This window comes from Aethalodelphis obliquidens, unplaced genomic scaffold (assembly GCF_003676395.1).
Source record: "Aethalodelphis obliquidens isolate GAN/ISIS:26980383/991018 unplaced genomic scaffold, ASM367639v1 scaffold387, whole genome shotgun sequence".
Lineage (NCBI taxonomy): Eukaryota > Metazoa > Chordata > Mammalia > Artiodactyla > Delphinidae > Aethalodelphis > Aethalodelphis obliquidens.
In genome coordinates this window covers 6,529-20,742 of record NW_020838301.1, presented here as the reverse complement: position 1 = coordinate 20,742, position 14,214 = coordinate 6,529, and the positions used below count along the sequence as shown (strand labels likewise).

Genomic DNA, 14,214 nt, shown 5'->3' with positions numbered 1-14,214 from the left:
TGGTCAGGACACAGCAAGTGGAGGCCCTGCTCGGAGGGGCAGGAGAGGAGACAGTGGACGGGTGCAGGGTGTAGAGGAACCACTCTTATCAAAGTTCTGGCATTAGTGAGCCCTTGTGGAAATCCTTCAACATCTCTGAGCTGGACACCCCTTCTTTCACAAATGCCAATAATAATAACTGAATCACAGCACCGGATTTGTTGGATACATAAAGGGAGTCAGTCACAGGAAAGTCATCAATATTGGTTCCCAGAGAAAAGATAATCCTGTCCATCAGCATGGGGCTGGGGTGTGAGCAGGGCTCCTTGTGTGGGTGTCGGGGCACAGAAGTGTCAGGACTGACAAGGTGTTCTTTCAGTCCCCAAACCTGGAGGTGGGGCCAGAGGATGAGTGAAGTGACCAGACTCCCAATATCCTGAACCAGGCAACCTGGCATTGAAGCCCAGATCACTGTCCATTTCTGGGAGATCACAAACAGATGACACATCATCTCTGTGTCTCAGTTTCCTCTCTAGAAAGGGTCCATTAGCTGCACGGGTTCTTCTCACTCTCTTACCACCCGAAACTCCTTCAATATCACTGCCGGCCACGTTCGCAATATTCATAAGGCCCTTTCTTCAGTGTGAACTCTGTGATGTTTAATCAAGTGGCACCTTTGGGTGAAAGATTTACCACATTTCTTGCACTGAAAAGGCTTTTTTCCAGTGTGGATTTTCCTATGGATGCGGAGGAGCTGTCTTTGCTTAAAGACTTTCCCACATTCAGTACACCTATAAGGCCTTTCTCCAGTGTGAACTCTGTGATGATCATAGAGAGAGGATCGACTAGTAAAAGACTGCCCACATTCACTGCACTCATAAGGCCTTTCTCCACTGTGAACTCTCTGAGGACGAAGAAGGCTAGAACTACCAGTAAAACATTTCTCACTTTCATTGCACTTATAAGGCCTTTCTCCAGTGTGAACTTTCTGATGATCATGAAGGCCTGACCAAGCAGTAAAAGATTTCCCACATTCACTGCACTCATAAGGCCTTTCTCCATTGTGAACTCTCTCATTATAGTGGAGGCCACCCTTAGCAACAAAAGATTTCCCACATTCACTGCACTCATAAGGCTTTTCTCCAGTGTGAACTCTCTGATGTGCAAGGAAATTGGATTTGCGGGCAAAAGATTTTCCACACTGGGTGCATAGATAAGCTTTTTCTCCAGTGTGAACTCTCTGATGCTCAATTAACATGCATTTTTCAATGAAAGGTTTAGCATAGTCCTTGCATTCATAAGCCTTTTCTCCACTGTGGATTTTCCTATGTGCTCTGAGGTACTTCCTTAGGCTAAAGGATCTGCCACATTCACTGCAGTCACAGAGTGTTCTTCCACAGTTAACTCTCTGCTGTCCAAGGGGACCAGATTTGTGGCTAAAATAATTTCCACAATGGCTGCATTAGTAAGGCCTTTCTCCAGTGTGAACTTGCTCAGGCTGAATAAGTTTACATGTTTGGGTGTAGGCTTTCCCACATTTGCTGCACTCACACAACCTTACAGTAGTAAGGACTCTTTCATCCTGAACAAGTATTTCTGTGTGGCTGGAGGCTTTCGTGCCTTCTCCCCTGCTGTGATGACATTTTCCACTGTGAAAAACAGCTTCACACTCTTTACTGTTGTTTCATTTCTTCCTGGTAATAGTGGCCTCTGGCTGAACTCCCATGTTGGCCACGAAGTCATTCCCAATCTCCATGTAGGTAGGTAGATTCCCTATTGTGTGGATTGGGCAGCTTTTCCAAAATGAGGGTCTCTGCATACCATATCGTATGGGATTCTCTCTGATGTGCTGCTTCTGGTGCTCTTGAAGGTTTTCAGTGAAATAGAACTGTTTCCCACATGCCCCACATCTGTATGCTTTCTGCTCCCTATTTGTTCCTTGCTCTTCAGCCAAGTGCAAAATGTCTCTCAAGACTGCAATGCCCATTTTACAGGGCTGGGTCTTCTCAGGAGACAAACCTGCCCTGGGGGTCCTCATCTGTGACACTCCTTCTTCAGATACACTCTGTTCAGAAGTCATCTCTTCATCCTCAACTCCAGAAAAAGAACCTAAAAACAAAGAAGTGATGGTGAAGTTCATGTTGACTTTATTGGGGGGAGTAAGGCCAGCACAATTCTACATTTGGCACGTGAAAGAACGAGTCCATAGGATCGTATTCAGGAAATGAATTTGGGGTCAACTTGAGAAGCAGCTGCTCTCACCAAGTACAGGACACAAGGACTGGATGTGGCCCAAGGCGATAGGCGTCCTCTATAATTCACTCCTCTGTCAATGGCTTTTACCAGGACCCCATCTCCTGGTGACCTGTGATAGTGTACAGAAGTGTATGTCCAGACCTCCAAAAATCTGACTGCAAACATGTTGCTGGCATTCAAGAAATATTAAAGGATTCCTTATGCTGAGAACACAAGCAGTGTCAGTAGGTACTATGGGAAAATCAGTGTAAAGACCACATGAGATAAGTGGTTTAGAGAGGTGTTAGAGAATGAATCCGAGGCCGGAGTCATACTAAAAATGGGAAATAGAAAAGACAAGTTGGCAGAATGTCACGAATGGAGAAAATCGAGAGAAGTGCTTTGCAGCCACCGACAGTGGCACTAAAACATTAGTCACAAGGAATTCACACTTCCTGATATGACTTGAACACAGCCCTGATATCATGGCCTCTCTCAGCTGCTATTCATCGTAATCAGGCTACCTCTGAGGCTTCTTGCTGAAACCAGATTCATGTCCATCCCGTAAAGCCCTAATGACTCTCCATACCAATCTGACCAACTACACGGGAAACAAATAATACAAGTCCTAACATAGTCAGGATGGCTGAATAGCCAACACTGGCCCAGAGGAACTCAGTACACAATACACAACATTTAAATATTACATAAAGAATGTCTGGTGGGCTTCCGTGGTGGCGCAGTGGTTGAGAGTCCGCCTGCCGTTGCAGGGGACACGGGTTCGTGCCCCGGTCCAGGAGGATCCCGTATGTCGCAGAGCAGCTGGGCCCGTGAGCCATGGCCACTGAGCCTGCACGTCCGGAGCCTGTGCTCCGCAACGGGAGAGGCCACAACAGTGAGAGGCCCGCGTACCGACAAAAAAAAAAAAAAGAAAAAAGAAAAAAAGAGTGTCTGGTGGAAGGACTTTCCTGGTGGTACAGTGGTTAAAACTCTTTGTTTCTAATGCAGGAGGCACAGCTTTAATTCTTGGTCGGGCATGCCATGCAGCGTGGCCGAAAAAAAAAGAACATCCGGTGGAGCCAGAGGGAAGGATATACAGTGGATGGAGTACAAAATGTTAGGAATGTATCTCCCCACCTAAACAACTATTGTACTGGCAGAACCTAATTGATCTAACTCTTTGCAACCATGGCGTCTTCTGAAAATCTGCAGTGTCCCACAAAACAGTTTGAAAAGACAAAGCTTCAGAATCAAAATCAGATATCACAGGGATGTGTGAACGATCACACTGGGAATATAAAATAATCATGACTAATATGCTAATTAATGTCTACTAATGGATAAAGCAGCCAGCATACAATGCCAGAAGGGAAATGTAAGCTGAGAGATGAAAATTTTAAAAATGGACCAAAAAGAAATGCTAAAGATCAAGTACACTATAACAGAAATTAAGAATGATGTGATGGGCTTATTCATACCCTGCATACAGCTAATGAAAGAACCTTTAAGCTTCATGTTCTCTTAGGAGAAACTTCCAAAACTGAAAAGCGAACTGAAAAATGACAAAAAATAAAATAAAATAAAATACCGGAATATACAACACGCGTGTGAGAGCAACAAAAAATTTAACACACACATATGGAAACATCTCAAACAGAATGAAAAAAAGAAACGGAAGAAATAACTGAGGCAATAATGATGGAGAATTTCTAACAAAATGATGTCAGACACCAACAAACAGATCCAGAAAGCTCAGGGAACATGAGGCAGGTTTAATGCCAAAACAACTACATCTTTAGGCTTACCACATTCAAATGCAGAAAACAACAACCTAAAAGAGGCTAAAGGAATCAACACCTTTCCCAAGAGGAGCCAAAAGAAACCAATTACATTTGAATTCTCCTTAGAACTCAGGGAAATAAGAACTGAATGGAGTAAAATATTCAAAGTAGTAAGAGAGAGGGGACATCACCAACCTAGAATTTGGTAACCAGCAACATAAATCTCCAACACTGATGGTGAAATAAACACGTTCTTTTTTTTTTGTTGTTTTTTGGTTTTTTTGTTGTTGTTGTTTTGTTTTTGCAATACACGGGCCTCTCACTCTTGTGGCCTCTCCCATTGCGGAGCACAGGCTCCGGACACGCAGGCTCAGCAGCCACGGCTCACGGGCCCAGCCGCTCCACGGCATGTGGGATCTTCCCGGACCAGGGCAAGAACCCGTGTCCCCTGCATCGGCAGGCGGACTCTCAACCACTGCACCACCAGGGAAGCCCTAAACACGTTCTTAGACACAGAAAAATTGTGAGACTATATTAGAAGTAGTTCTTCAGAGAGGAAAAATGATGTAGATCAAAAATTTGGGTTTCATAGAGAAAGGAAGAGCATCAGAGAAGATAAAAACTTTCATTGACCTAAAACTGACATGAGACACTGTATTTCTTTAAGTTGTACCACATGATTTGATTTATGTATACACTGCTATGACTACCACAATAAGTTTAGTTAACATACATAGGTACATTTTTTTTTCTTGTGATGGGAACTTTTTTTTTTTTTTGTGATGGGAACTTTTAAGATCTACCCTTCTGGAAACTTCTAAATATACAATACAGTTGTACTAACTAAAGTCACTATGCTGTGCACTACATCCCCAGGACTTACTCATCTTATAACTAGAAGTCTGTAACTTCTGACACCCTTCACTCACTTCATCTAACCACCTGCCCAGTTCTGGCAAACACTAATCCTTTGTCTGTATCTGAGTTTGGTGTTGTTCTTGTTTTAAAGATTCAGCATGTAAGTATACTCATGTAGTACAGTTAAACCTGCTTGGGTCCACTTGTACATGGATATTTTTCAACAAATATTCACAGGATCACATGATCTGTAGTTGGATGAATCCACAAATGGGAAAACTTCAGAATCAGAGGGCTGACTATGGGACTTCAGCATCCACAGATTTCAGTATATGCAGGGGCTCCTGGAACCAATCCTCCGTGGAAACAGTGGGACAAGTGGATTTGTCTTTCTCTCTCTGACTTATTTCACTTAGCATAATGTCCTCAAGGTCCATCTATGTTGAGGCAAATGGCAAGATTTCCATCTTTTTTTATGATTGTATAATATTGAATAATATGCCATATATACCACATGTTTGTTAGATCCACTCATCCATCAATGGACACTTAGGTTGTTTCCATCTCTTGAATATGATAAATAATGCTGCAATAAACGTGAGGCACAGATACCTTTTTGATATGATAATTTCACTCCCTGTGGATAAATACACAGAGGTGGAATTGCTGGACCATACAGAAGTTCCCTTTTAAATTTTTTAAGGATTCTCCATACTGTTTTCCATAGTAGTTGCAACAATGTATACATTCCCACCAACAGTGCACAAGGGGTCCCTTTTCTCCACAACTTCACCAACACTTATTTCTTCTCTTTCTCATAACAGACATTGTAACACGTGTCAGGTGGTATCTCATTGTGTTGGTTTTTTTTTATTTAAGAAAAAATTTTTAATTTACTTATTATTTATTTTTGGCTGCATTGGGTCTTTGTTGCTGTGCACAGCTTTCTCTAGTTGCGGCGAGCAGAGGATAATCTTCGTAGTGGTACACGGGCTTCTCACTGCAGTGACTTCTCTTGTTGCAGAGCTGGGATTCTAGGTGCACGGGCTTCAGTAGTTGTGGCACACGGGCTCAGGAGTTGTGGTTCTCAGGCTCTAGAGTGCAGACTCAGCAGTTGTGGTGCACGGGCTTAGGTGTTCCGCAGCATGTGGGATCTTCCTGGAACAGGGCTCAAATCCATGTCCCCTGCATTGGCACGTGGATTTTTAACCACTGAGCCACTAGGGAAGCCCTATTTTTTAATTTATTTTTGGCTGCATTGGGTCTTTTTGCTGCATGTGGGCTTTCTCTAGTTACGGCAAGCAGGGACTTCTCTATTGTTGTGGTACGCGGGCTTCTCATGTGGTGGTTTCTCTTGTGGTGTAGCATGGCCTCTATGCGTGCCAGCTTCAGTAGTTGTGGTGCATGGGCTTAATTGCTCCACAGCATGTGGGATCTTCCCGGACCAGTGTTCAAACCCATATCCCCTGCATTGGCAGGTGGATTCTTAACCCCTATGCAATCCAGGGAAGTCCAGAAATCCACTTTAAATACCCACCTGCGGGAATTCCCTGGCAGTCCAGTGGTGAGGACTCGGCACTTTCACTGCTTTAGCCTGGGTTCAATCCCTGGTCAGGGAACTAGGACACTGCAAGCTGTGGTGCAGCCAAAAAAATAATAATAAATAAAAATAAAATCCACCAATCATGATCTCATCAACAGATGTGGGGTGGGGGGGATCTTAGAAAATCCAACACCCATTCATGATCAAAATCTCCATTTCCTAGTAATCTAAAAATAGGTAACAACTTCAACTTAACCTAAATAAAGCTCTACAGCTATCATCATATTTACTAGAGAAAAACTAGAAACATTCTCAGTAAGATGAAGAAAGCAAGGATGTTCCCTCCTACAACTCACTTTCCACTTCACACTATAAGTCATAACTAATGCAATGAGAAGAGAAAGTTGTATTAAAGTTATACTGATCAGGAAGCAAGGAATCAAACTGCCTTCATTCACAGATGATATAACCAGCTATGTAAAAACCAAAATATAGAACAACAACAAAAAATCCTGAAACTAGGAAGCAATTATAGCAAAGTTTCAGCATACAAGGATAAGATACAAAAGTCAATCACTTTCCTATACATCAAGAATAAACAAGTGAAATGTGAAATTAAAAACACAAGACCATGTACATTAATACCCCCACCACCGAACAAATGGAGAGAGAAAGGAAGAAATACTTAGTTATAAATCTACCAAGACATGTACAAGATCTACATGAGGGAAACTATAAAACTGTGATGAAGAAATCAAAGAACTAAATAAATGGAAAGATATTTCACGTTCATAAATAGGAAGACCCACTACAGTCGAGATGTCAGTTCTTCCCAACTTCACCTATAGTTTCAATGCAGTCCAAATCATAACCCCAGGAAGTAATTTTGTGGATATAAATAAACTGATCCTAAAGTTTATACACAGAGGCAAAAGTACTAGAATAGCCAACACCATACTGAAGAACGAAGGTTGCAGACTGACACTACTCAACTTCAAGACTTACTATCTTAAAAAAAAAAAAAAAGAAAGAAAGAAAGAAAAAGTAAAATAAGACTTAGTATCTAAAGTAATCAAGCCTGGGAATTCCCTGGTGGTCCCTTGGTTAGGACTCCACGGTTTCACTGCTGAGGGCCAGGGGTTCAATCCCTGGTTGGGGAACTAAGATCCTACAAGAGGCTTAGCAGGCAAAAAAAAAAAAAAAAAAAAAAAAAAAAAAACAAAACAGTGTTGTAATGTTGAAGGGACAGAGAAACTGATCAATGAAGAGTATTGACAGCGCAGAAATAGAGCCACAGAAATATACTCATCAGACCATTGACACATGAGCAAGTGCCATACAATGGAGAAAAATGAAGTTTTTTGAATAAATAGTACTGGAACAACTGAACATCACATGTCAAGAAATGAATTCTAGACACAAACCTTACACCCTTCACAAAAAATTAACTCAAAATGGATAATGGGCCTAAAAGTTAAGTACAAAAACCCCTTAAAATTCAGTATGAAAACAACAACCCAAATACAAAATGAGCAAAACACCTTAACAGACACCTCATTAAAAGAAGACATCCACATGAAAATTTAGCATATACAAAGATGCAAGGAAATACAAATCAAAAGCAGATACCAGGGCTTCCATGGTAGCGCAGTGGTTAAGAATCTGCCTGCCAACACAGGGAACACGGGTTCGAGCCCTGGTCCGGGAAGATCTCACATGCCGGGTAGCAACTAAGCACCGGGGAGCAACCATGCGCCACAACTACTGAGCCTGCACCCTAGAGGTAAGAGCCACAACTACTGAGCTTGCATGTTGCAACTACTGAAGCCCGTGCACCTAGAGCCCGTACTCTGCAACAAGAGAAGCCACTGTAATGAGAAGCCTGCGCACCACAACAAAGGGTAGCCCCCGCTTGCCATAACTAGAGAAACCCCATGCGCAGCAACAAAGACCCAGTGCAGCCAAAAATAAAATAAATAAATAATTTAAAAAGGACAGATACCAATACATACCTATAAAAATGGCCAAAATCCAAACACTGACAACACCATATCCTGGCAACGGTGTGAAGCAACAGGAATTTCATTCATTGCCGACTGGAATGCTTAATGGTACAGTCCACTATGAAAGGCAGTTTGGTACTTTCTTACTGAACTAAGCATAATCTTATATCCTCCAACAATTGTACTCTGTGGTATTTAGACAAAGGATTTGAAAACGGACATCCACACAAAAACCTTCAAACAGATATTTACAGTAGCTTTATCCACAACTTACAAAACTTGGAAGTAATCAAGAAGTCCTTCAGTAGATGAATGGATAAACATGATACATCCAGAGAACAGCAATATTATTTACAGCTAAACTGCAATGAGTTATCAAGTCATGAAAAAACATGTAGAAAACTTAAATGTATATTACTGTGTGAAAGAAGCAAAGATGAAAGGGCTACATACTGTATGAGTCCAAGGATATGCCATTCTCAAAAAGGGGAAACTAATGACAGAGTAAAAAAATAATCAGGGGATACAAAGGAGTATGGGGGAGGAAGGGATGAACAGGTGGGACACGGAGAATTTTTAGTTGAAAATGAACACATTTTTTATGATACTATAATGGTGAATACATGTCATTATACATTTATCAAAGCCCACAGAATGTACAACACCACGAGTGAACTCTACCGCAAATTTTAGATTTTGAGTGATAATGATGTGTTCGTGAAAGTTCATCAATTTTAACACTCAGATGGGGGATTTTTTTGATTCACCACAATCCCTATCAAAAACAATGATGCCTTCAAGAAACAGAAGAACTCAGACTCAAAATCACATAGATTCTCAAGGGATTCGATACAGCCAAAGTAATTGTGAAAAACAAAAAGTTGAAGGATTCACAACACATGAATTCAAACTGTCTTATACAGCTACAGTAAGCAAAACAGCATAAAGTGCTACTGGCCTAATGACAGATATATACTCCAATGGAATAGAACAGAGACTAGAGTGTCTGAAAATCAGCCGTCAAATATATGATGCAATAATTACTAAGAAGAGTATGGTTTCCACTGAATAAGGACAGCCTTTTCAACAAATGGTGCTGGGAAAACCAGATACCCACATGCACAACAATGAAATTAGAACCTTACTTAACACCATACACAAAAACTCAAAGGCCTAAACATAATATATATATCAAAGGCCTAAACTATAGGACTAAACAAAGGCCTCAAAATATATAAAAGACCTAAACATAAGAGCTAACACTAAAAAATTCTAAGAAAAAACAAACAAGAAAAGCTTCAGAATGTTGGATTCAGCCATGATTTCTTGCCTTTGATAACAAAGGCAAAAGCAACAAAACGAAAACTACACAAACCGGACCTCATAAAGATGAACAATTTTTGTCTCATACCTTAATTTACACAATCTTATTTGTCATTTATAACTCAAGAAAGCTTGGGGGGGGGGGGAAACGGAAAAAAATGAAAAACTTTTTAACATCAAAGGACACTATAAACACAGTAAGAAAGAAACCACAGATTGGGAGAAAACATTTCCAAAACACGTATACAAAAAGGGATTAAGGTTTCCCTGGTGGCACAGTGGTTAAGAATCTGCCTGCCAATGCAAGGCACATGGGTTCGAGCCCTCGTCCAGGAATATCCCACGTGCCACGGAGCAACTAAACCCGCATGCCACAACTACTAAGCCTGCACTCTTGAGTCCGTGAGCCACAACTACTGAAGCCCATGTGCCACAACTACTGAAGCCTGCGTGCCTAGAGCCTGTGCTCCACAACAAGAGAAGCCACTGCAATGAGAAGCCCTCACACTGCAACGAAGAGGAGCCCCCGCTCGCTGCAACTAGAGAAAGCCCGCGCGCAGCAGCAGAAGACCCAACGCAGCCAATCAATCAATAAAATAAAAAAGAAGAGCTCAACCCCTAAAACAAAAAAAAAAAGGGATTAATATCCAGAATCTATGGATAAATCTGTAATTCAACAACAACCAAAAAACCAACCTGATTAATTAATAAAAAAGGACTAGAACAGATATTTTTCTAAAGATATACAAATGGCCAATAAGCACACCAAAAGGGATGTAATTGAAATGGGAAAGATATACCATTTCACACCCATTAGGATGGCTATGATCAAAAGAACAGAAAATAACAGGGACTTCCCTGGTGGTCCAGTGGTTAAGACTGCATGCTGTCACTGCAGGGGGTGCAGGTTCGATCCCTGGTAATCACTTCTTGGGGAACCAAGATTCTGCATGCCCCTCAGTGAGGGCAAAACAAAACAAAACAAAACAAAACAAAAAACAGAAAATAACAGATTCTGGGACTTTCCGGGTGGCACAGTGGTTAAGACTCCATGCTCCCAATGCACAGGGCTGGGGTTCGATCCCTGGTTAGGGAACTAGATCCCACATGCATGCCACAACTAAGAGTTTGCATGCCAAAACTAAGTAGCCTGTGTGGTGCAACTAAGAAGCCTACAAGAAGCAACTAAGGAGCCCACAAGCCACAACTAGGGAGCCCACCTGTGACAACTAAGACCTGGCACAACAAAAATAAATAAATTAATTAATAAATAAGAAAGCAAGAAAGCAAGAAAGCAAGAAAGCAAGAAAGCAAGAAAGCAAGAAAGAAAGAAAGAAAGAAAGAAAGAAAGAAAGAAAGAAAGAAAATAACAGACACTGGTGTGGATACAGTGAAACTGGAACCTTGAAAAAGTGTCTTGCAGCCACACTTCATGGTCTGTTGTAGTAGTGACCACATCAGTGACAATACTGTCACACGGTCACACAAAAAAATGTCAGGTACCAAAATGGAGCAAAACCTGAGTATCATTAATTTGGACAGTCACTTGGCCATAGAAAGGGCAAACAAGGAAGGATCTACAACCAGGCAGAGGGGAAGACTACTGACCCTAAAAAGGCGACAGGAATAATAGCAAAAATAAACAAATGGGACGTAATCAAACTTATAAGCTCTGGCAGAGCAAAGTAAATCATAAGCCAAACAAAAAGATAACCTATTGCCAAATAATGTAACTGAAAAGGGCTTAATTTTCCAAAATATCTAAGCAGCCATACAACTCAGTAACAGAAAACAAACAACCCAGAAGACCTAAATAGACATTTCTCCAAAGCAAAAACGCAGATGGGCAATAGGCACATGAAAAGATGCTCATTATTGCTAATTATCAGAGAAATGCAAATCAAAACTATTGAATACAATGAGGTATCACCTCACACCAGTCAGAATGGCCATCATTAAAAAATCTACAAATAACAAGTGTTGGAGAGGGTGTGGAGAAAAAGGAAACCTCTTACACTGCTGCTGGGACTGTAAATTGGTACAGCCACTGTGGAGAACAGTATGGAGCTTCCTCAAAAACCGAAAAATAGAGTTACCATATATTCCAGCAATCCCATTCCTCGTGGTATATCCAGAGAAAAACATGGTTTGAAAGGATACATGCACCCCAATGTTCAATGCGGCACTGTTTACAATATACAAGACATGGAAGCAACCTAAATGTCCGTAGACAGTTGAATGGATAAAGAAAATGTGGTGTTTATATACCACAGAAAATTACTCAGCCACTGAAACGAATGAAATAATGCCATTCACAGCAACATGGATGAACCCAGAGATTGTCATACTGAGTGAAGTCACAAAGACAACTAACGTATGTTATCGATTACATGCGGAATCTAAAAAGAATTGATACATATAAACTTGTTTAGAAAACAGAAACAGATTCACGGACATAGAGAATGAACTTGTGGTTGCCAGGGGGGAACGGTGAAGGGGATGGATAGTTAGGGAGTTTGGAATTGACATGTACACACTGCTGTATTTTAAATGGATAACCACGGACCTACTGTACAGCAGAAATTAAAACAAAATTGTAAATCAACAATACTTCATTAAAATTAAAAACAATCAACAAAAAAACTACTGACCCTGAATCCTTAGCTGCAACTTCGGGGCTACTGGTGTTCGGGCACTAAGGATTAGGGATGCACTCTGCCTAGCCATAGTAACCACAGCACATAACCAAGGAATTTAAGAAGAAAGCAGTGCCCATGTTCCAGATGTGAGGACAGAGCTGCCCTTGAGGAAGAGAAGAAAGGAAGAACCTAGCTCAGAGGATAGGGGTGGGTGTGAGGGCCTTACCCAGCATTCATACAAGTGCAAAGTTCTCCAGCATGACATCAAGGTACAGGTGTATCTGAACCTCATCAAGAAGACACCATTCCTCCCAGGAGAAGAACACGGCCACATCCTCAAAGGTCACACTGCCCTGGTATAAGAGGGACAAATGAAACCATGAACGGTCTCACCCCTGAAAACCCACAATCCATCTTCCCACACATTTCCCCTACTGCCCAAAAAGATGGAGCCATTTGAGACCTGGGGTAGAAAACCTCCCTCCTCTGATCTGAATCTCCCAATACCTCCAGAACACACAGGCAGTCATTTGAAGCCGAAATCCTGCTTTTCTGTGCTGTTTATTCCCACCAAAATAAAGGAGACCTGCACTTACCTAAACCAACTCAACTCACCTCAAAGTACTTCCACATACTGGTGTGGGTTCTGGAGTAACCTTCCATACTCCCTCCATAGAACGTCTGGGCCTGCACTCAGTACCCAGAGCATGAGGTTCTCCAAGGTCCCCCAACCAAAAAGCTAGTAGAATGGCAGATGAAGAGCCCTAAGACACTTCAAATACAGAGAATGCGTGCGTGGGGGTCAAAACAAGTGAGGGATTAGGACAACCTCCATTAACCAAAAGTGCTTCTGCAGCCCTGGGAATCTGTGGGAACAAGCAGGCCATAGAAGAAAGTGACCATGGTGGTACTCCAGGGGATCAGACCTTCCCTGGCCCCATGGCGGAACCAGAGCCAGATAATCTCGGGCTGACTGGCTAATCTCCCCTCCCTGCCTCCGTCCCCAGTGCTGCCGTTTATCAGTTGTGACCTTGGAAATTCCACAACTTCCCTCTGCCTCAAAGTCCTCATCGCCCACCTAGAGTCTTTTCTTCCACTGAACAGGCTTTGGAGAATTTTTAAAGGCCTAACTCAGATTGTGTCCTTCCTTTGCTCAAAACTCTCCACCGCTCCGAGAGCCCTAAGAAGAAAGGTACAACCTCTCAGCTACCACTGCAGATGCAGCGTGGCCTCAAACTTAGTTCCTCGCAGAAACAAGACGGAATACACGTCTCCGGAATGTTCCTGCTTCGGTTGCATCTCCAAGCCTCACTCACACCGCATACACTGGTGGTCAGAAATAGATAAAACACCCCTGAAGCCCTCACTGTCCTGGACCAGACGTGACCAGGCGCCGCTCACTTGGGGCGTTTGTATTTCGGTAGGGAAACGGGCAGGCGAGAACCCGGAGACCGCAACGTTTACCTGAGGTGGGTCCCTCAGTGCAGGAGCCGCCATCGGAGCCTTTGCGCGGAGCGGAGCGTCGACAGTCCAGCGACCGTGTCGGAGTCGGCACGGTTACTCCCTGCAAGCGGCGTCGTCGTCCCCGTCCCTAAGACCCTTCCCTGTGTAGTGCGCATAAACCCTCCACTTCCGCCTCCTAGACCCCTCACCTCTTTCTCAACACCGTACAGCGGAGCTATTGACCAGGTCCACAGCCTCATCAACAATCAAGACGTCTGCCACGAAGACACCGGAAGTCCCCCTCCCTGATGTTCCCCCTCCCGGAAATGTCCATTTTCTACATTTTCGTTGGATGAACTTCGCCTTATCGCAAGGAGGCTCCATCCTTCTTAAGGTGTGGGGGATCCATA

At 42.6% G+C, this 14,214-nt stretch overlaps 1 pseudogene; it reads right to left on the bottom strand.

Moving 5' to 3' along the window:
• Window positions 1-576: 576 nt before the first annotated feature.
• LOC113616708 (zinc finger protein 211-like) lies at window positions 577-13,925 on the bottom strand (annotated as a pseudogene).
• Window positions 13,926-14,214: the final 289 nt, after the last annotated feature.